Source organism: Mustela erminea, chromosome X (genome assembly GCF_009829155.1).
Source record: "Mustela erminea isolate mMusErm1 chromosome X, mMusErm1.Pri, whole genome shotgun sequence".
NCBI lineage: Eukaryota > Metazoa > Chordata > Mammalia > Carnivora > Mustelidae > Mustela > Mustela erminea.
The window spans coordinates 94,133,515-94,155,029 of record NC_045635.1 but is presented as its reverse complement, the minus strand read 5'-3'; the positions used below and the strand labels follow the sequence as shown (position 1 = coordinate 94,155,029).

Sequence of the window (21,515 nt, the reverse complement as noted above, 5' to 3'; positions counted from 1 at the left end):
TTTTTCAATTATTATTTGCACTGTATATTTTTTTTCATCATTTTACTTTATTTATTACTTCAGGCTTTACTTTTTAATAAAAGAAATGAGTTGGATAGTTCCAAGATACAAAATTAACCAGTTTTTTAAAAAGATTGTATTTATTTATTTGACAGAGAGAGATCACAAGTAGGCAGAGAGGCAGGCAGAGAGAGAGGGGAAGCAGGCTCTCCACTGAGCAGAGTCTGATGCAGGGCTTGGTCCCAGGACCCTGGGATCATGACCTGAGCTGAAGGCAGAGGCTTAACCCACTGAGCCATCCAGGCGCCCCAAAACTAACCAGTTTTAAAGTGATTAATGATAACAACACGCAGCTCAATCCTTCCGCAGGGGAACAGTCCCCTCCCTGCTGCCCTCCTTAGTCACGATGCAGATATGAGAGCATCCCCAGTAAAACCATCCCTCTCCACCACAGAAGTGAAGACATCTTTCACAAGATGCGTGACTCTGTCCAAGGACAGTGGGACATGGTCCATATTCTGCCTGCTCTTAAAACCAACCTGGTGGTCAAGCAGGGGCTGTAGCATGGCATTTGCTGAGCCTCCAGCCTTGAAAGAGTCTCAGTGGTAGAATCAGACCAGGTCAAAGTCGTACACAGCTCCTTTCCCTTCTTCATCCAGTTCCCATATGATGTTGTAAACACAATATAGAAAGAATGGTCTTGAATGGAGGGTGGTGGACAGCATTGCAGCAAATGCCCCTGTAGTCCTGGTTTTGTTATTAGAATGCTTACATGTCTTTAGTCTTTCTTCAATAATCTTGGTCAAAGTAAGACAGTCTCCATGAAAACCACTGCATCCAGGGACTGTTTTGTCTGCTAATTTGTAATACCTGGGGCCATCCCAGGTGCAAATTAAAAGCCCATCACTCAATCAAGTGTCAGAAGCAACAACTGAAAAATCTCCTCCTGCAATTACCAATACAGTACCTCCACTGAAAGCACAGGGCGAGAAGCACAGCGGCAAAGGGCACAGGGCCGGGCAAGGCTCCATTGCCAGGTCTCGGCCTGGTCCCCAGCACAGGATCACGTGGCTCCAGCTGCTGCTGTCTCACAGTCAGATGGCTCCATCATTTTACTTTTAGCCTATATATGCCTTTATATTTAAAGTGTATTTCTTAGAGACAGCATGTAATTGGGTCTTTTATAATTTAATTTCAATTTCTGCCTTTTAATTTGTGTTTAGAGTTTTAACACTCCATGTAATTGTTGTCATGATTTGACTTAGATCTATGACAGTATTTGTTGCTGCTTGTCCCCACTGTTTGTACCCTTCTCTAACCCCTTTCCTGCTTTCTTTTAAATTGGCTGGACATTTTTCTTACTATTCTATTTCCATTAATATATTTGCTTGTTTGCTGTTTTCCCTTGAATTATATTTTTCATAACTTCAGTAGAAATTACAATATATACACTAAACTTTCGCAATCTGTTCAATGTTAGTATTTTACCACTTTTTAAAAAGATATTATTTATTTATTTTTTTGAGAGAGAGAGAGCGAGAGAGAGCACGAGTGGGGTGAGGGACAGAGGGAGAAGCAGACTCCCTGCTGAACAGGGACACCAACGGCATGCTGGATCCTGGGACTCCAGGATCATGACCTACACAGAAGGCAGGCACTTAACCGACTGAGCCACCCAGGGGCCGCATAAGTAAAATCTTAAAAAAAAAAAACAAAACCATAAATGAAATCATACAGTATTTCTTTTACTGACCTATTTTTCTAGTTACTAGTTCTATCCTCTGTCATCTCTAGTCTACTATTGAGTCCAGATGGTAATTTTTTCATTTCAAATGTTGTAGTTTTTAGTTCTAAATTTTCCATATGGTTATTTTTTATGTACTTTTTATTTCTCTGCTGAGAATATCTATCCATTCAAGTGTTTTTTCCTTAACTTCATGGAGCCGAGGTATAACTGATGTTTTAAATACTTTGTCTGATAATTCCAACATCTGGGTTTTCTCAAGGTTCACATTTGCTGATTGTCTTTTCCTTTGAGGATTGGTCATATTTTCCAGGCTCTTAATACGTCTAGTAAACATAGTCACTCAGATATTTTGACTATTAAGTTGTTTAGACTCAAGGTCCTGAGACTTCTAAGCTTTTTGGAGAACGTTAACTTTTGTTTTGTTTTGTTTTGTTTTCTCGGGTAATCACCCTGTTAGGTTTAGACCATATATTCTGTCTTGCCTTACATGGGTGGTAGCTCAAATCTTAGTTTTGAATGTGGAATAACCATACAATTAATACTTTTCATCCTTAAAAAAGAAACAAAATATGCATACATGCTATAATATGGATGGACATCAAAAACATGTTAAGTGAAAATAGCCAGATGCAAAAGACCACGTATGATTCCATTTCTATGAAATGTCCAGAAAATGGAAACCTACAGAGACAAAAAAAAAAATAGATTAGTGGTTTTCAGGGGCTGGAGTTGAGAACAGAGTTTAACAGTAAACAGAAACAAGAGATCTTACTGGGGTGATGGAAATGGTCCTTGATTTCAATTTAAAAAAAAAATCACTGAATTTTAAACTTAAAACAGATAAATCGTACGTATGTAAAGTATACCTCAATAGAGTTGTCAAAAATTAAATCTTGTTTTCTTTCTTTAAGAAGGTGCTCTGCTTATTTGGATTTGTGCTATGCAGGTATATTGTTCAGGGTTGATGTGAGACTTGTGTGGATGATTGTAATCTCACTCCAATCCTCAAAGCCTTTGCTCGGCTAATTATGGTCCATCCTATGCTCAGGAGTCTGGCTGAGACTTATACACAATTAAGAGGCCTCTTCTCCAGCTCTCTCCTACTGTGATTCCTCCCACACTATCCAGATTTGTGGTGCGTCTATCCTTTGTTCTTCTGGCCAGAAAGTTCATGATCTCTCTATCAGAGTTTTATTTCCAACACCACTACGTTACTGCGATCCACTCTAGGCACAAAGGAGCACCAGGGGAAAAAATGGAAACTCACCCCCATGCAGGTCACTTCTCCAAGTTTTGACCCCACTCCATAACCTTACGGCTTCTATTAACTTTTTAGAGTCCTCAAATAGCAGGTTTTGTATTTTTCCATATTTTTCTGTCACGATCAGCCAGAAGGATGGGCTATAGTCAACTTACACAGCCATAGCAGAACTACAACTATGACAGAGCTTGTTTTGAATCCTAGATTTACCACTCACTAGCTCTATGACAGCAGACAAATTATTGAATTTCTGAGTCTATTTTATTTTCATCTATAACTGGAAGCCTTTTCTTACTCAAAAAAATGATAGAAAAATGAGGAAGGGAAGGCTTCCTAAAGATAATTCCCTTATCATTAGCTACCAGAGAACCAACCCCCCCTTGCCTAAATGTATCTCTTCTGTTTCTGAAAAGATACTTAATAAAAGATACTTAAATAACGATCCCTATGGACAGTCAGTCCACTAACACCCTACATGTATAAGTCTTAACCTCGACACCTGTGACATTGACCTTCACTTCTCTCTACCCACTCACAGCCGTGGAAGCCCCTCTAGACCTTGCCATCACCAGAACTGCTCTGCATCAGAAATCCTTAACTCCAATATCCTATTATCTGACCTCTATCCCTTATGCTTCCAGCAACCCTTTACCTTCCAGCTTCCCTCTCACTATACATACTCTTGAACTCACAGTGATTTGTTCTTTTTTTTTTCCAGTCTTGGTAGAAGGCTTATGTAGCCCCTTTGATGCTGTAAAACACCCTTGGACAAATTTCTCAGGTTGCTTCTCGGTTTCCTTTGGGCCCCATTTGTCAAGTCATGTGGGTACAACAACATGTCTCTGTGGTTATTTAATGTGTGAGGGATACATAAATATAATCCATTTAGATCATTCATATCATATCTTGAAGAACTAGATGCTTGGTGTGCTGCATAAACGGCCAAGCTCTGAGAAGCCAGGTTAGGTTATTATAACATGACAAAACTCCAAAACTGATTCTCATTATGGAAGGTTTACTCTTATCCAATATATATTCTCTGTCTACTCATTACTCATTGAAATGATATCTATTTTCGGGAAAAACATAATTTTGTAATTACATAGACTTCTTGTTTTTTTTTTTAAAAGTGCATGCTTTGAAAGACAATGTTTTCAAATAAGTAATTTTCACTCAGTCATTAGAAACAAATGTTTTAATGAAACTAGGCTGGTCAATATAACCTATCTTTTAGTTCTGGGTTGGTGTTGGGGAATAAATTCCTCACAATTCTCTTCTGGTTCTTTAATCTCCTTAACCTAGGGCACTGGCAGTTTTGCAAAGGATTTATATTCATTGGGATAAATTTACATGTCCTTCAGTACTTTCCTGTGTTAATAAAATTTTTACATGCTTTCTCTTTTTTAAGAAAAGATTGTATTTATTTATTTGAGAGAGATGAGAGAGAGAGAGAGAGAGAGAATGAGATCATGAGCAGGGGGAAGGACAGACGGAGAAGCAGGCTCCCCACTGAGCAGGGAGCCAGACATGGGACTCAATCCTGGGACTCCAGAATCATGACATGAGCCAAAGGCAGACACTTAATTCACTGAGCCACCCACACCCCTTTACATGTTTAAAAAAAGATTATGTGCTTAAAAATAGGAATTTGGGGCTCCTGGGTGGCTCAGGTCATGATCTCAGGGTCCTGGGATTGAGCCCCACCCACATCGGGTTCTCTGCTCAGCAGGGAGCCTGCTTCCTCCTCTCTCTCACTCTCTCTCTCTCTCTCTCTCTCTCTGCCTACTTGTGATCTTTCTCTGTCAAATAAATAAATAAATAAATAAATAAATAAAATAAATAAAAAATAGGAATTTTTAGGATATTTTGAATTCTAGTGAATGGTAAATTCTTCCTTGGGGAGGGTGGTTCTCTGGGGTGTAGTGAGTGAATGGGAGCAAGAGAATGGGGAAAGATAACTTCTCCTTATTGGTAAAGCAAATTCTGACCCTGTTTTCCCTAAGCCTCCATCTATTCTTGAATTAAAACCTCTTCTGGTTCTCTTTCCCTCTTCATTCTTTTTTTTTTTTTCTTCTTTTTCTTTTTTAATTAAATTAATTTATTTATTTTCAGAAAAACAGTATTCATTATTTTTGCACCATACCCAGTGCTCCATGCAATCCGTGCCCTCTATAATACCCACCACCTGGTACCCCGACCTCCCACCCTCCCGCCACTTCAAACCCCTCAGATTGTTTTTCAGAGTCCATAGCCTGCTAGAAAATACTGAATCTTGTTTATCTTAGCCCTAGGACCATGTGGTTTCTTAGGAAATAGATCACAAATGTCATCTGCCCAAGACAAAAGCTATATATATTTAATATATACTTGGGCACCCTCAAAGGGCACCAGTCGATGACCACTGAGATAGATATCACTTAGTAACCATTCACATCATATACACACTGCCACACTACCAACTGAGGCCATAGTATATGATTTAAAAACCTGAAAATGATAGAACTGAGAGCAGACAGAGATAACAGAATCTAACCCCTCATTTATTTTACAGATGCTTTTACAAAGCACCTGAAAGGTTAATCGCCCAAGGTCACACAGCTATATCATTATTTTAAATTGTAGACTCATTCTGTACCAGTAGAACATTTTGTGATATCATATGCTAGGCTAACCACTGTCCTGCGGTCACATAATGAAGTGTGCTCTTTCTACCTCATTGCAGAAAATATAAAAATAATCACAAATATCTGTTCATTGTCAGAACACCCGGTTGGCTGCTTTAGATCATAAGCATGAAATTGCATCCACTTGATGTTTGGCTTTCCATAGCTGCAAAATGCAATTTCATGAAATACCACTGATTCATTTATTCAGCAAAATTTGCAACTTTCTTGAAACTAGAGGCCAAGGGTAATATGGGAAAGGGTGTTGTTGCAAACAAAATAGGAGATGCATTCCTTATTGCCACTGAAGAGCTTTCAAACTGGCTGGAGAAGGAGCAAAATACACAGAAAATGAATTAAGAACAAGGCAAAACTGTATGCTTGCAGGTGCAGAGGATTATACAGACTGATTACGTGAGTGCTGAGATGAACCAGAATAATGGTGAGACCTAAGTCAAATGGGGTTAATTAGGCAATTTCCTGGAAAAGGTGAGTTTCGTGCAAGATTACAAAAGTAATTGAAATACGGTGGCATTGAAGAGTGAAGGGCACTTTCTGTGGGGTAATGAAAACAGTGCAAGCATGGGACCGAGAAGCTGAGTAGTGTATAAGGTCAGAAAGGAAATCAGTCTGGCCAAAACAAAGGGACCTATCCTAACTAAGCCATAACAAATTAAGAGTGTTGGTGCCTGGGATAAATATGGGAGCCAGTTCTTACAGGGTAGGGTGAAAAATTTGCAGGTTATCTTCTAAGCATTAGATAGCTATGAGCTAATTAAATCAATAGTTACTGAATACCTAGTATGCACCAGGGCTTACCTCAGCCTAGGTGCTCTGCGAAGAGCTTCAAACATTTTCTCACGTATCCTTCACAACAATATTATCGTTTGTAAATATTTCCCCACTTTGTTTATAAGAAAACTGAGCCTCAGAGGGAAAAAATGGCATTCCCAAAGCCACACGGCCAGCAAAAAGTGGAGAATCAGACCCAGAACTTCTGTCTCCACAACTCCTACTTACAACACTAAAGCTATAGGCATTCTCTATAGGTTTTTGAGTAAGAGACGAATATAATGAAAATACTATTGGTAAGAGATTATCCCGGCAGTTATGGGAAAGATGAACATAAAAGCAAAGTTCATAATTTTTAAATGGCTCATATGAAATACTATCAATTTAGTAGCAATTAATATTAAAGTACATACAGTTTCCCCACTGAATTTTTTAAAAATCATATATATGAGCATTCTGATGTGAAAGGAGAAAGATTAAAACTTAATAGCACCAGTTTCCTATTCTCAGCTGTGCTGAACAAATGAGAATAATAGACACAAATTTCATTCTCTTCCCTGACATTCCAACATTCAATGAGGTTTTATTTATGTATTTTATGCATTTATTTAATTTTAATAGGACATAAAATCCAGGCAAATAATTGCTTTTTCTCTTCATATATCTGACAAAATTATATAGCAGTCAAATATTCCTTTTGCAGCAGTTTCATGATTTAAAAAAATACCAAAATGAATTGTTCAATTAGTTTGTGCCTCAAAAAAGAGTTATAGCCTTAGGTCAAAGAAAATATACTCTGAATATCACAAAGTTACTTCCACTGCTAGTAGTGAGACATCTAGATTAGAAACATGAAAAACTAAATAGAAATCTATGGTGAGCGTCACTGCCTCTGGTCACTGAACACATATGGGTTGAAAGCCTGCAATGAACTTAGCACTGAGCTAGGCGCTTCTGTTTAATTGGTTTGCTTCTTTCTACAGAGATGCACAAGATATGTTAGAATTTATGATTAAAGAAAGAGATGTGCTAGAAAATTTTTATTTCTAGAATCTCAAATACTAGACCTATTCTGCCCCATTTATTTGGAATACCACATAAATTGTTGCAAATTTTTCATGGGTTCAGATGAACTCATTTTGGTATTTTAAGAGTCAACTCCCTTTCCCCTGAAAGATTGATCCACAGTAAATATAAACTCTGACCCTGGGCCTCCGCTGCCCCATTTGACAAATGAGCTATGAAGGGTCTTGGAGATATCTAATCTAACTCCCCAAGAGGGTAAGACAACTGCTAAGGAACTGCTAAAGTCCTTTCCAGCTCCAACATTCTCTAATCTACAGAACGTCAAGGGGATTATATTATGTTCTTTTCCTGTAGTCATTCCTCCGGCTAATATATAACCAACTCTATTTACTTTTGTGCTAAAAATGCAACCTGCAACCTAGAAGAAACTCTAAAAGAAGGAAGTTTGAAGTTATGTGCTTTTAAGACAATACTCTTAGCCCCCAAAGAAATTGTAACATAAAGCATCAACAAATTGGAAAGAAACTGAGCATCTTCTTGATTAATGTCTAGCCTATTTCTAAAACCAATCCAGGAAGGAAATCACTAAAACCTAACAAAATAGTGCCAAATATTTACATTCTTGCTCAAGACTGACCAAACTTCGACTCCTTGAACATGTTACCTTTCTTCAATATTCCCACAGTATTTCATGCTGGACCACATCCACAATAGGCTTTTTACACCTATTTTTAGATGTTGATCTAGACTGTTTTTCAGTATAAGACTCTGGTGACCAGAGAAACTCAACTCTTGCAATAGAGCTTAACTTGAAAAGAGTTTCTAGTTTGCATGTACTGAAGGTGACTGATCTAGTTCATTTTCATTCCCATCAACATGTAGCTTCTCAAAAATATTCTTACTATACAAGTTAGGACCAAAACAGTTTAAACAGTCATTTCAAATTCTAGCACAGGCACAAGCATGGTTAAGCTGCTCATTTTCCAAGGTCTGGCTAGTTTAGGGAATTGGATTATCAAAGCGATGAGATCACTGTCCAGTTTTCAACCCTTTTCAGCTAAAATTGAATCTGAGCCTTTTTTAATTTTTCAAAAATCTCTAACATGAATCTACATATTTGGTAAATCTAAGTGTAAATTTGCATAAATGTAAAATGTAATGTAAATCTGTAGATTCTGTATATAAAATAAATATATGCATATTCAATGATACATATGCAAATTACATCTCATCTATGCTTATAAATACACACACAGATAATTATAGAACGGGCACTCAGATACTGTTCTTTCAAATATATGTATGTTCTTCCAAAACATTAGTGAAACCTTGGGGGTTCAATATTTCTTCTCTCTCTTTCTTCCTACTCTCAAACATTGTAGAAGATACTTCTCACAATAGCAGTGATTTCTAGAAGACATTTGATAGTATTAGAATATTCATTTACATAGAATCATTATTGTATACAATAAGAGCTTGAAGAGAGGGACGCCTGGGTATCTCAGTTGGCTAGGCGGCTGCCTTTGGCTTGGGTCATGATCCCAGGGTCCTGGGATCAAGTCCCGTGTTGGGCTCCTTGCTTAGCTGGGAGCCCGCTTCTCTCTCTTCCTCTGTCTGGTGCTCCCCCTGCTTGTGCTCTCTCCTTCTCTGTCAGATAAATAAATAAAATCTTAAAAAAAAAAAGAGCTCGAAGGAAGAGCAGAAACATTATCTACAAGTCATTGGCCTTGAGCTACCCTATATCCGTCTAGTCTATGTTTTAATTTTCCCAACACTTAAAAAGCAGGAGATATCACTTTATTTATCTAAAAATCCTGATTTCTAGGGCACCTGGCTGGCTCAGTTGGTGAAACATGTGACTCTTGATCTTGGGGTTGTGAGTTCAAGCCCCACGATGGGTGTGGAGATTACTTAAAAATAAAACCTTTTAAAAAAGAAAAAAGAAAAATCCAGATTTCTGAATTCTCTTGAAAAATCAAAAGAACTGGCAACACAAGGCAACACACAATTCAGTGTGATCACAGTCAAGAGGAACCAAAAAGCTGCTATTCCCTCTAGATAGGGCTGTGTTCTTCAGCATATCACAGCCAAATGGGCCATCTCAGTCATTTGTTACATTCTTAACCCTATACTCATTTGAATTTGCAACTACTGGGCCACCTGGATGGCTCAGTCAGTTAAGTGTCTGCCTTCAGCTCAGGTCATGATTCCAGGTTCCTGGGATGGAGCCTGCATCAGGCACCCTGTTCAGCGGGGAGTCTCCTTTTCCCTCACCCTCTCCCTTACCCTGCTCATGCTCTCTCTCTCAAATAAATAAATAAAATCTTTATTTAAAAAATTTGCAACTACTGATTGGTTCAACCTTCTTACATAATAGAGGTTGACTAACTTTCTATCCTAAAGTCTTTCAAGGGTAGAGCATGGTGAGTAGATATAGTCTTTGTCCTCAAAGGCTTTATTATCTGCTTCATTGGAATATACATATTCATAATAAAGCACAGAATATGATAATCACCATAAAAGAAGTATACACACAAGGCAGAGAAAGTTGCAAAAAGAGATCACATCTTGTTGAGTGCATCAAAAAAGCCTTTATGACTGAGGTGTCTTTTCACCAAGTAGAAAATATCATGAGAAACCAGTTTTGTCAGGTGTCTCCACACAAACTCTAGCTCCTACAGTTCCACACTTTGTGGTGGATGCTGTTGCTTAGCCTCTTGGAGCCTCAGTTACCTCATCTGTAAAATGGAGTTAATACTAGCATGTACAAAACAGGATTGTTGTGAGAATTGAGTGGCAAAATAGAGGTAGCCTTGCACAAAGTAAGTGAGTAGCAAAACATTCTGATTATTATTATTATTATTATTGAGAAAGTAGCATCTTTACAGACGGAAAAGGAAGAGGTGGCTCTACCCTGCAGAGTGAGCATCAAGTTGGAAAAGTATAGAACATAGTCAAGGAACAGTAAGTACAAAATGGGGTTGAATCATAAGTAAAAGCAGCAGCCTGGTGCTTCCTAAAGCTGAGGGAATTCCTTCCCAGAGACAACGTGTGAGGACACAAAGGAAAAGCAAAAGCTTGCACCCCCATCCAGATGACAGCACCTTCTACCCTGCCACTGTCCTGGCCAGCTGGGAGCTCCCACCCTCCCCAGCCACACACCCATGTGACAAGCATAATAAAGAGACACACAGTGGAATAGGACAATGTAAGCTACAGAGAGCTGACAGGTCAAGGAAGTCATAAATATCTTTCTTAAAGAAAAATAAGTTTGGATGTGAATGGTAAGTGTGAGCTGACCAGACAAAATGAAGCAAGTGCATTCCTAGCCAAGACAAAAGCATGTTCAAAGGTCCTGTGGCAGGATGTAGCATAGAGAGACCAGGCAGGTCTCTTAAAGGAAGGCCAGTGCAGTTGGGGCACAAAGAGCTAAAGCAAGTGCAAGGTGAGAGGACACTGAAGAGGGTGAGAACAGTTCAGATCATTCAAAGCTTTCTAGGTCTTGTTAAAACTTCTAAACTTTTCTCAAGATCAGAGAATTACATGTTCATTTCTGTATTTTGAAATGGCTGCACTGCAGAAAACGGATTGAAATGGGGCAAAGGTGGATGCAGGAAGATAATTTAGAAGGTTTTGAAGGTGAGTGAGTGTAAACTGCACTAGACTACTGGTGGTAGGGCCAAAGAGAAACAGAGCTGAGAGATAGTAAGAGAATAAATGGAGAGAGTTAGTGACAGATTGGATGGGGCAAGGAAAGGAGAGGAGACAGGTATCAGAGATGACTTTGGCTTGACATGTTTGGTAGAGACCATTATTTGGAGAGGTAAATTTTAATCTTATTTTTGAACATGGTGAGTTTGACTGCCTTTAGAATAAGAAGATATATCATATAGGTAGCTCGAAGAGAATAACCTGTGTTAGAGATAAAATTTAGGTCATCGGAGTAAGGTGGCAATTCAAATAAGATCTCCAAAAGAAAGAGCACAGAGTGAGAGAAGAGATTCTAAAACTGGCTAGGTAGTAGCATAAGATGAATCTACACACAAGAGAGAAGGAAAGAAGCCAAAGGTGTAGGCAGAAAACCACTAGAGTCTAGCATCAAGAAAATTCAAACCATCAATCATTTCAAGAAGTCAGCAGTTTGAACTATAGAATGCTGGCAATCAGAGTCCAAAAAGTCAGCATAGCTTTTTTCTTTTTGCTGTTAATCATACAACCGCATTGCTAACCGTTGCATCAAGTCCTCGTCTTCTTGGCTTTACAACAGTGAAAGTTTTCGTATGGAAACTATTATTATTTAAATAGAATTATGAGGTATAGGAGAAAAAGGTGAGAGCCAAGAGATAATCAAAAAGTACTGTAATTTCCTCCATGTACACTTGAAGGGTTCCTATATCCAATTTTGCTATGAAAAAAAAATTTTTTTAAACAAAAAACAACCCTTAAGAAACTGTATTCTTACGCAACTTGTTGAAAACACTTTCATTTCTCCTATTTCTGTAATTGTGACTGCCTCTCCTCCAAATGGAGCTAACTAATCAGATGGTTGCATTTTAGAAAAAGTAAAAACTGCAGTGCACATTGCAATAATCACCAATTAATGTTAACACAAGCTTCGTGACTGGATGATGTTCTCCCTTCTCCTCTCTCCACACAGCAAATGACAAAATTAGTTTAAAATCACCATCTATCTGCAAAGCCATTTTGATTTCTAGTTAATGCTTTCTCATTCTGGAAGAAGGAAAGAAGAAAACAAAAAAACAACCGCAGTCAGATGCCTCGAGATTTTGTGTTTGTTGTTAAATAAGAGCAAGATGAAAAAGATAAACTTCAACAAACTGTCAACAATCCACACTTCACTCCTCTGGTTTTGTAGCTTATCAGATTTCCCATTCAGTGTTCTTTCTACTTTCAACCATTATAAACTGGGTACCTACTATTTCCAGGCTTTCCTTTAGGTGGTAACAATGAAGTCGTGAAACAGACATAAATCCTTGTCCTGATGGAGCTTATCATTGGCTTTATTTTGATTTTGTGAGGCTAACTTCAACAAACACCTCTTGCTAACTAGTTTACCTCTTTACTTATGTGAGATCTGGATAATTGGAAGAAAAAAATTCCTCAAGAACTGTTCGCTTTCCTTTCTCCTTTATTGCTCCTGCGGCCAGGAAACACATCCCGAGTCCTTTAGAAATTGTGGCAGAAAATTATTTGGGTGGCCTGCCTCTCTGCATGACTTTTATCCTTCTTTCTCTATTATTACTCTGTACTTTATTATTTTTACTTTTTTAAAAAGATTTATTTATTTATTTATTTATTTGAGAGAGAGAGTGTGTGGGGTAGGGGGTGCAGAGGGAGAGAGAGAGAATCTTAAGCAGACTCCATGCTGAATATGGAGCTTGATCTGGGACTTGACCTCACGACCCTCAGATCACGACCTGAGGCCTAAACTAAGAGTCGGATGCTTAACAGACTGTACCATCCAGGCGCCCCTTAATTTTACTTTTTAATTAAGTAGGCTCCACGCCCAATGTGGGGTTTGAACTCATGATCAAGAGTCGCATGTTCTACCAAATGAGCCAGCCAGGCGCACCTCTTAACTCTGGATTTTAAAAAGCCTGAGGTGGCATGTCCTCCAGCAGATAACACTCCTAATAATCTCACCTGGCATCCCAGCACACCCCAAATAAACCATTCACTCGAGTATGAACATACAAAACACCAGCAGTAACAACCGGAGACATGCAGAACAAGAAAAATTTCCCTCTTTGGAATTATTGTCGTTCTCAACTCCAAACAGCTATTATGTGGTGATAGTAGAGAACACAAGAACGAAAAGGCATGATGAGGATCATGTATCCTTCTCTATGCCAAGAAGGAAACAGAATTGTGACCTGAAAAGGTATTCACATTTTAAAAATTTCTGATGTCGCCAAATGACCTTCAAAAATTGTATCAAGTGACACTTCAACCAAGTGGTGAATGACAGTATATTAATTTTCTATCTTTGCCAACTTGACTGGCCAAAAATAGTGTCTCATTTTATTTTGTGTGGGGGGGTTTTTGTTTTTATTTTTGTTTTTACTAAAGAGATAGAATTTCTTTATGTTTCTTGACCCTTTGTATTTCTTGTTATGTGAATGATGTGTTAATGCTATTTTGTCTGATTCCTGTGATCATTTCACTTCCCACCCACTGGCGGACACATTAAATGCCTCCCCCAATGTCCATGAAGGGAGTTGGGGGAAATTGGAAGGGGAGGTGAACCATGAGAGACTATGGACTCTGAAAAACAATCTGAGGGTTTTGAAGGGACGGGGGGTGGGAGGTTGGGGTACCAGGTGGTGGGTATTATAGAGGGCACGGATTGCATGGAGCACGGGGTGTGGTGCAAAAATAATGAATACTGTTATGCTGGAAATAAAAAAAAAAATAAAGAACAGCAAATTTTCAAAAAAAAAAAATGCCTCCCCCAACACTACACTGAAACTGTTCTCCACAAGACTACAGTCAACCTCCTTGTTACTAAACCTAAAGGACTCGCTTCAGTGCTACTATCTTATACAACCTCTCAGCAACATTTTTTAAAGATTTTATTTATTTACAATAGAGAGAGAGAGAGAACAAGTAGGGGGAGGAATTAGGATAAGCAGAGTATGGAGCCCCAATGTAGAACTCGATCTCACGACCCTCAGATCATGACCTGAGCTGAAATCAAGAGTCAGATGCTTAACTGACTGAGCTACCCAGGTATCCCTCTTAGCAACATTTGATAGAGTTAACCATTTACATTTTTTTTTAATGCTATTCACCCTTTATTTCCATAACGCAACAATACCTTGCCCTTCCTCTTACTTACCCTCTCAACCATTCCTTTTCATGTTGAGAATTTTTCTTCCTTTGTATGTGGCAGAGTTCTATTCCAGGGTTCTGTCTTATCCCTCTTATCTTCTTACAATACTCAACTGTCTCCGGATGAACTCAGGACTGATGATTCCCATACCTCTATCTCCACAAGTCCTCCCACCTGAGTTCCAGACTCATAAAAGTAAATTCCAGAAATTTCCATTTCCTTTAGACACCTACAAATCAACATGTCCTGAACATTATTCATCATCTTAATTTCCAAAGCTGTTCTTACTTCTTTTTATCACCACTCCTGATACATCATATCAATCACTAAATTCTACCAGTTCTACCTTCTAAATAAATTTCAAATCCATCCACTTTTCTCTATTACCACTGATGCCCTCCTTATCATTCCACCATCATCTTTCTACTAGGTTACAGAAAAAGCCTCTTAAATGGACATGTTGCCCACTCCAATCCATTCTCCGTACTATAGTCAGTCAGATTGACTAAAGCCCAAATCTATCAAAGTATTGCCTTCCTACTAAGAACATTTCAATGGATTCCTTAAGAAAACACAAACTTGGGGCACCCTGAGTGGCTCAGTGGGTTAAATCCTCTGTTTTCGGCTCAGGTCATGACCCCAGGGTCCTGGGATCGAGTCCCACATCGGGGTCTCTGCTCAGCAGGGAGCCTGCTTCCCTTCCTCTCTCTCTGCCTGCATCTCTGCCTGCTTGTGATCTCTGTCTGTCAAATAAATAAACAAAATCTTAAAAAAGAAAGAAAGAAAACACATTGGGGCACCTGGGTGGGCTCAGTCGGTTAGGTGTCTGCCTTTGATTTGGGTTGTGATCCCAGGGTCCAGGGATGGAGCCCCACATGTGTCTCCCTGCTCATCAGGGAGCTCGCTTCTCCCTCTCTCTCTGCCTGTCGTTCCTCCTGCTTGTGTGCTTTCTCCCTCTCTCTCTCTGTGTCAAATAAATTATTTTTAAAATCTTTAAAGAAAAAAAGGAAGAAAATGCAAACATCTGGGGCACCTGGGTGGCTGAGTGTGTCAGACACTTGGTTTTGATCCAGGTCATGATCTCTTGGGCCGTGAGATCAAGCCCCATGTCCGGCTCTGCCCTCAACGTGGCTTCTGCTAGAGATTCTCTCCCTTTGCCTCTCCACCCACTCACGCATACTCTCTCTCTCAAATAAATAAATAAATCTTTAAGAAAAAAAGAAAACCCAAACTTATGCACATAGTTTTCAAAACTTACATTATCTGACTTCTCTCTTCATACTCTGCTGCAGCCACACTTCACCTTCACCCCCTTTACCCCCAGCCCACTTCTGTGTCTGTCTATATACTACCCAATTTTTGCCTTTAAAACTTAGAAGTTTGACTTCTTCAGGAAGCTTCTTCTGGCTCCCCAACTATGAATTAGATGCCTCTTCTGTGTTCTGTTTATAATCTCAACACACTAAATTGTAATTGTTATATTTACTTACATGTGTCTCCCACTAGATGGCAAGCTCCAAGATGTCAGGGAGTATATCATTGTTAATATTTTGTAAATATACTAAGTGTCCAAGAAATATTTTATATTAATGTTTCTCCATTTTTCTAATGAGGTGTTCATCTTTTCTCACTGAATTATAAAAGCTCTTTATATAGGACTGATGTCAATCTTCTGTCATTTTGTTGTAAATATTTCCATACCAAAGAAACTATTCTTCTCACGTTTCCTGAACAAATAATTCCTTTTACTAGCTCTTTTACTCTGTATGTGCTGTTCTCTCTGTTAGGAATATACTCACTCCCTATGCATTATTTAATACCCATTCAAATGGCATTTTCCCCATGACTCCCTGGGAAATAATTATTCAATCCTTTCTCTATACCCCCATAGCACCTTGTATACGTGTCAACTTCAAGAACTTAATGTTTTTCTTTCTAGTGGGATTATGTTTTTGCATGACTTTATCCTCCATTAGATTGTCAACTCCTTAAAACCAAAGACGGATTTAATCATTTTTGTATTTTCCATGTCTATCATTATTCCTGAAATATAGTAGTATCTGTAAAATATTTTGCTAAAAGCATTAATTTGGGCTTATAAAAGAACATGTTTAATAATAAAAAATTTAAAAAAACCAAAATATTTTTCTGTGAATAATCATAAATTCAGAACTTCAGGAAAGTCCTGCCTGACTACTAACATCTCAGCTAACAGAAGCCTCAACAATTATAAAATGGAAAATCATTATTCGTAACTAAGGGTAAGTCAAGAAAAGACTCTAAATATACACACTCTCTGCAATTGTGTGTAAAGCTTTCAGATAGAAGGAAAAATGCCAGATATTAATTAAGGACCTTAATTCAGAAATTGATGAGTCACATATATTAAATGTAAACCTGGGTTCCAGATTGAATAAAGAGAAGCCACATAACTAAAAGCTTTCCCTATAACGCTTTAATAACTCTAGAGCTTACTGCTTTTAACCTCGGTGGTTTAACTGAAGGGGGGGAAATAATTGACAGAGATTTATCCTTGGTTACTAAATTGTACAAGGCAAAAACCCGAGATTAAATCATTTTGCTAATTACATTTAATAACACTTTCTAATTGCCCTTTTTAAAGAAACTGTTTTTGCAAGGTACATGGGTGGCTCAATTGGTTAAGCACCCAACTCTTGATCTTAGCTCAGGTCTTGATCTCAGGGTTGTGCGTTCAGGTCCCATGTTGAACTTTGCACTGAGCTCAGAGCCTACTTTAAAAAAAAATATATTGTTTTTGCATTTGTTTTAGGTTCTTTTCAGAATCACCCGTAGTTTCTTATATTTCTAATTAGATTTTACTCTTCAAAACTTGCCATTTCTTTTTTTTTTTTAAAGATTTTACTTATTCATTTGACACAGAGAGATCACAAGTAGGCAGAGAGGCAGGCAAAGAGAGAGAGAGGAGGAAGCAGGCTCCCCGCAGAGCAGAGAACCCGATGCGGGACTCGATCCCAGGACCCTGAGATCATGACCTGAGCCGAAGGCAGCGGCTTAACCCACTGAGCCACCCAGGCACCCCAAAACTTGCCATTTCTGATTGATTTTAGAAAACTTTTCAGTCACGGGGCACCTGGGTGGCTTAGCTGCCTGAGCGACTGGCTCTTGATTTGGGCTCAGGTCATGATTTCAGAGTTGTGGGATCAAGTCTCATGTTGGGCTCCATGCTCAGTGGGGGGTTTGCTTGGGATTCTCTGTCTTCCTTTCCCTCTACTCCTCTCCTAGACTCTTTCTCTCTTTCTCTCTCTCTCTCAAATAAATAAATAAATCTTAAAAAAAGAAACTTTTCAGCTATATAACTCTTAAGAAGAAGAATTTACTTTTTGACCTGAGGTTTTTTCTGCTTAGTTAAAGCAAAGGGCATTTGAACTTTGCATTTTAGAATCACAGTCTAGAGCTAGACAGGGCCAATTACAATTAAGCTTGTTCAACCACCTTATATTTCATATGAGAAAAATTGAGATTCAAGGGAGATCCTAAGTGTCTTAATCAAGGTCAAACACCAAGTAGCAAACCAGATTTCCTGTCTCACATTTTCCACTAAATAACCATGTCTTTTGCAAAGGTTGGTTGGCCATTTAGCCATGAGTCAGTAATCCAGTAAAGGCTGATTCATGATTCAACAAATCTATATTGAATGCTTACAATGTGCCAGATACCATGCTAAGAACATATTTTCATTTTTATTTTTAAACTTTGCAACTACTCTTTAACACACAGTGGATACAGTGGGTAAATAAAGCAGACAAGTTCCGTTGCCTACAGTCTGATGGAAGTGCCGAAAGATGTATTTCTTCTTTCCCCTACCCCAGCCCTAATTCTTATTTTTACTAACGTCTCTCTTTACTAAGACATTCACTTCTTCCACAGGAGGAGGAATGACTAATCTGATTGGTTGGATTCAATCACTCACTGAGCCATGTTATCCCAGTGGCTGAGGTCCCTTTGCCTCCAAAAGCAACTGTAAGAAAGGCAGCCTCAACTGTAAGAAAGGCAGCACCCTCATGACTTTTGGATTTGCCTGTGTCAACAGACTCTGCTCTTTCCTGCTGCTCACCAGGAAGGGTAGATGGGTCATATAAGCTCCAGGACCCAGGGGGCTGGAGAAGAGAAAGGCCATTTTAGCCTTAAGCCCAGTCGGTACCCTCTAACAATTTTCCCTGTATCGCTGGGGTATTGACCACTGTTTTCCATTCTTTGTGTACAGGTTTAACTGGTTAGAACCCAGGAGGATAGGGGGTGAATGATGATTATCCCCACAAGCCAGCCTAGTAGGAAAGATGGAATCAAACTCATAACTAAAGAATGATGAACTACACTCGTATTTAGTGCTATAAAAGACAAGTTCAGAATGCTACAAGGCCAACTAGATGAGGGAAGACTTCCTGAGGGAGTGCCATTTGACTGACACCTAAAAGTTAGATAGAAGCTCGGGTAAGCCAAGGAAAAGGGAGGGAGGCAGAGCACTCCCAGCAGAAGGACTAGCTCATGTGAAGGCTCAGAGGCATGAGAGATCACGATACATTCAAGGAACTAAAAGGAGACCAACAGGTCCAGTTCTGATAGTGTAGGAGAGTGCCATCATTCACTATTTAAAAAATAAGATTTGGTTGCTACTATTTCTTAACAGTGCATAATCTCGACTTGCACTAATACAATTGCACACACATGAATAAAACTGGAGAAGTATTATGCTTGTAGAGGTGTTCACATGTCAGGAAGCTTTGCTGCATAGATGAGTTAATAGCACTTAAAACAATAACAAGTCCAGCTAACCAAAATGCCCTGATCTCCCACTAAGCCAGCCAACTGACGTACGAGCCGAAGGTATCTGTAAAATACCCGCAGAAGACATATTGATTTGTCCCTCACCAAGCTAGAATTAATAAAAGCTCTTTCCTAGCTCCCTGTTTATCCAGCCTCATCTTCAAACACGAGACTCAGAATCTAATTTATTAACTTCTCAAGATTTGTGTTTGCCAGCCGCTAGTTTTTCTTTCTTCAACAAGGTAAACAAAAATATCAAAAATAACTTATCCTTCCTCTCACTCATTAATCCTTGGAAACGGTGCCCATATGCAATTCTTTCTGCCTGGCAATATGCTCTTCTGAGAGGCCTGGTAACAGCCTATCACTTTGACTACCCTGCCTGCCTTTCATCCCTGGAGTGCTTGCCGAACTTCCATTTTTATCAGTAGCTTCTGTTTCTTTAGGAGCCCCATCAGCACTCAGCTTTGTTTATCTGAAACTACCAGCTTTATTTTTGTTCTAATTGCTGCGGTAAAAAGCCATTATGGTAGAATTTTAAATTAAGCCATAGTTCAGACATCCACTTGCTTATCTGTACTATTTGCCCCACACACCATTTTCTTTCTTTTAGAAGTTGACATTTTCACTCAAGGCTCTCTTAATTTATCTTCAGTGTTCTAGATAGTTGAGAAAGCTGGGGAAAGGGAAACTATACTTTCTTGTTTCGTTCCCTACAGCAACAAGGCACAGATTCATACAATTTATTGCTGAATGGTACCTTGGGGACTAGACCTTCTCCTCTCATCCAAACCCCAATTCCCCCTACTACTCCCTACATTCTTGCTGTCAGGAAATGATCTATTTTCTTAAAGTGAAATCCCCCTAAAATGTTCTCCCTGATCTACTCTTCACATATCATATTTATTTCTATAGTTCTTTTTTCTCCCTTCCTATAAATCTCAAAGGGACAGGCACAACTTCACTTTTCTTCTACTGCTGAAACATCTCTAATACTAAATTTTAGTTCTTTCCATCCTCTTTTGACTGTTAATTCTGATGATGATGGCAATGACACTAATGAGGATTATAACTAACATTTACCCAACACTTTATTTGTACCCAGCACTGCCTTATTTAACCCGGCCTCAAGCACATGATTTGAGCACTATTATTATTCCCATCTGACAAACGCAGAGACCTCGGGCCTCATAAATATCTGGACTTCAGGTGATTTATACTTTGTTCTTTGTATTTTCTGAGCTCTTTGGGTGGTTTAAAATGAACTGCATACAATTTCTAACATGAAACGCAAAAGATACAATTGAGTTTTTTTCTTTTTTTCTAGGGGGGAGTAAATGTAACAGGGCAGTTTACCTCCAGTCTTGGATTCTTTCTCAACAACCATTACGTGAGCTCTTCCATCCATCAAAAAAATATCTGATCGTCTACCATGTGCAAAGCACAGGGGGAAACAAAGCAATAAAGCAGTGGCTGAGGACTGTTAACTGTTTCAAACTGAGTGGTGGTCACTCCAACAGTTTCGAGAAACAGGAGTAGGCGCAGCCTTACGTGTGAGGTGCTGTCAGATATCAGGAAAGAGAAGGCTTCTTAGGAAGGAAGGAAGGCATGTCAGTGTATTGAGTCCCATCATTCTCTCTAGCATCACTTGATACTTGGTTTTCCTGACTTAGGAGGATATCTGAGCCCTGGCTTGTTTATTTTTTCCTATCCCTGGCTTTCTTGACAATTTTTAAGTCATGACACCAAACCTTATGTTTTGTGTTGTTGTTGTTGTTGTTTTTAATTAAGCAAACTTCTAGCTCACTTTCAGACTTGACTTGATTCACTCGCTTTAGGTCTAACTTAGAGCAGAAAGTTTGAAGACACACCTATCCAAGAATACTTAACAGGAGATGTAAAGGGACATCTCCCTCAATTTTGTTTCACCTGAACAAACTGCAAAATGTATTTAGCCCGATTGCAAGCACCCTGCTGGGCACATTAAAGGCACTTGGTCACTTGTTAAATGATTGATCACTAACTTTTATACCTTTAATTACCTTTGTTCCAACATTTCACAATAAATTACTGACTCTCAGAGAGTAGGGTTTCACAAAACTAAGGCAATTTATCTCCATTAAGATTTAGAGATTTTTTTTTTTTAAATTACATTCTTTGAATTTAAGCTCTCTTCAGTACCAAGATAAACTTCAAACCATAAATAAAGCCCATCAAGAAGCTGAGAACCTCACTCTCCTGATCCCTTGATATATATATCTACAAAATCTAGATCAATTTAATAGATCAGAACATAAAAGTTTATTCTCTTCTTTCATCACCTATATAAATTCTATGGTGTTAGTTGCCATAGCAAGAGACATCGCA

General features: G+C 38.8%; 1 pseudogene; it reads right to left on the bottom strand.

The window, feature by feature from the left end:
- Positions 1-354: 354 nt before the first annotated feature.
- The window catches only part of LOC116582328, a 120,895-nt pseudogene continuing 99,734 nt past the window's right edge, over positions 355-21,515 (bottom strand).